Source organism: Pelophylax lessonae (genome assembly GCF_965119305.1).
Source record: "Pelophylax lessonae genome assembly, chromosome: 1".
NCBI lineage: Eukaryota > Metazoa > Chordata > Amphibia > Anura > Ranidae > Pelophylax > Pelophylax lessonae.
Window position 1 is genome coordinate 266,609,122 of NC_138768.1, and position 3,032 is coordinate 266,612,153.

Genomic DNA, 3,032 nt, shown 5'->3' on the forward strand with positions numbered 1-3,032 from the left:
GTTTTTTTACAGCAGATTTCCATGTCTCTTGTTTTTATAGCTTTCAGCTGGGGAAAGAACCCATAACTATATCCCCAATGAGACTACATATGTTATACTATAAACATTTATGATGTAGTATGTAAGAGAGGCTTTTCCATGTATATGATATATTTATTTGAGGACCCAATCGCACCACATGCCTTGGGCCGCATTGATCAACACATCCCCATTGCAATGAAAAGCCAAACTTCTTTGTGTTAAGTAGCCTTTATTCACCACCACCGCAGCATGTCCACTCAACAGACGTGAAGACCAACTAAAGTGGTGTTAATCCAGCTTAAAGTATGTGAAGTGCAAAGAAGTGTTATGTATTTTACTGTGTACACACATTTTACTTTAAATGGTAGGACAACATTTGCTTGTTAGTGAAACAAATACAGGAGTCTCTTTGATGATCTTCCATACTTGCACAGTGACCCTCTGTGGTACACATGATATTCGTGAATTCAGATATTGTTAAAACTGATATTTACTATGTATTTTAATAAGCTGTTCTACCTATTATGTTACTTTATAAGTAAGACTGGGGACTCTTATGCACTGGCAATCTGTAAATGTGCAATAGGTCATAAGTAAAATGTTGACCTTTGCAACAAATGTAGACTCATTTAACATCCTATATACCAGGTCTTGCAATAATCAAGTTGTGAAAGCCTTTGATCAGTTTTTGGAGACTAGGCTGGAAGTAGAATAAAAATCACCCTTTTATTTAGACTGCAGCAGCCAGTGGTTATCTAGCTAATGTAGGACTGCAAACATTTCTACAAACCCGAGACATCGGTCTTCTGCCTATTTTTAAGTGCATCTCCAGAAGTATTTTGCTTTCTGGGTCTCTGGTATGAAAATTTCTGCTTACCTCCAGCTGTTGTCACTGAAATCCAAAATGTTTGAAGCAAGAGAGACCCAGCAAAATTCTACCCTTCCTTAATGAAGGAAGTTTTTTTTTTTTTTTGTTTTTCTACCCTTGTCCCGATTGGAGATTTTTCATGTCTCATTGACCATACTGAAAGGGGATCAAATACCATCCTTTCATTTTGAACCATAATAGCCAGTGGTTATCATCCAGCTATGCATCCATCCAGGACTGCAGAAATTTCTACAAATCTGAGACATTGGTTTTCTGCTTTCTTGAAGTGAAGCTTCAGATGTATTTTGCTTTCTGTGTCTGTTATGAACATTTCTACTGACCTCTGGCCATTATCATTGAAACAGAAATGATAAGAGCAATAAAGAACTGACAGGTTATAAAGGTTCTTGCTAAAAGATGATGTTATTGCAACATTTGTCCCCACTGGAGATTTTTTCTGTTTTATTGACCATAGGAATTTAGGGGAATCCTCTAATAAGGACAAACGGCTATAAAAATCTGACAGCGCTTATAATCCTTCTATACTCGGTTGAAGACATATAAGCGCTGCAATTCGACTTGGGAGTCTAATTATAAATGTTGACATACAAGATTTACATAATTTAAAATTAGATTGTATGACTCTTTTGTGAATTTAGGGTTAAAACAATTTTTAATAGACACCTTAGTCGGAGTAATTTAGTTTATTTTGGGTTTCATGTAAAGGAAAAGTATGGCCAAAGCTATTTTGGCTATAATTCTATGGATTTAAGGAGTGCAGTCAGTTCTGCACGCCTGTGACCTGTTTTCAGCGGACAGGGGGCTAAAGTCTGCTGTCAGCTGACGTCACTAAGCCTGTCCAGGCTCTGGATTGACCAAATGCCTGGACCTGCAGCTGGGTCAGCATCTCAGTGAGCCTCCGGGAGACTGAGCCAGCCACTCCCGCCCTCTCCACAGCTTAGTGCTTTAATGAACGCTGCAGGGGCAGAGCACAGAGCCTTTGATCGCTCTGCTCTCAGTGCAGCATCTGGTCGATGTTGCATCCACCTAGGTGAGTATAAATGTTTTTTTTTTGCCAACCCTATACTTCTATTAGTGTCCACATAAGTTATTCAAATATAAATTTTTATTCAGGAATTTTCAAAAATACACACATTTACATTCCAAGTGAAATTTACATCTCTAATTAATATTTAATTTACTCCTCATCTTCCACTTTTTACCTTTTATATTCCTTCTCTTTTTTCCCCCTTTTCCCTCCCTCCTCTCCCTATTCCCCTTCCTCTCCCATCCTTAACCCAAAAAAAAAAAAAAACTCCCCCCCCCACCCCCCCCCCCCCCGAATTTCCTACTTATCCACTGCAAATGATCGATGCAATAAAAAGAGTTCATGTCCATGAACTCTTCCAGACTGTTTTTATCCTATTGTAAGGTGCTTCCCTTCTTCAGAGACTATAAACTGATTCCACGCATCCCAGATTTTCTTGTGTTTTCCCTGTCTATTCTGCGATGTTGCAATGAACTCTTCCATTCTCCTTATTTCTTCCACTCTATTTATCCATTCCCTTATTAAAGGGGGTTGTGTTTTTTTCCAATTACTTGGGATACATGCCTTGGCTGCATTCACCAGATATGGGACAATCGAATTTTCATATCCTCTTATCGGGATATCTGATAAGTGCAGCTCTATTCTGCTCTCAGTAAATTTCTAAATTATGTCTTTTACTCTCCCCCAGAAAGGTTTTAATTCTGTACAGGTCCAGAGGATATGGATCAGCGTACCTACTTCTTTTTTACATCTCCAACATTCATTGGATTCTCTTGGGTACCAATTATGTAATTTCTCGGATGTGATGTACCATCTCGTTATGAACTTATAGTTCATCTCCTGCGTCCTGGTACATCTAGCTGGTTTAAAGGCAAATCTTACTATCCTCTGTACCTGTTCATCTGTCAGTTCACACTCCAGATCTCTCTCCCATTTTCCCACCCACGGGAGTTTGAATTGCTCCTCTGGGTTTATCAGTAAATCGTAAGAGATTGATAATATGTGTGGTAGATTCCCCGGTTCTATACAATGCTTTTCAAATTTTGTTAATGCTCTACCATACCTTTCTGGATTCTGTAATGAACCCAGCAAGTG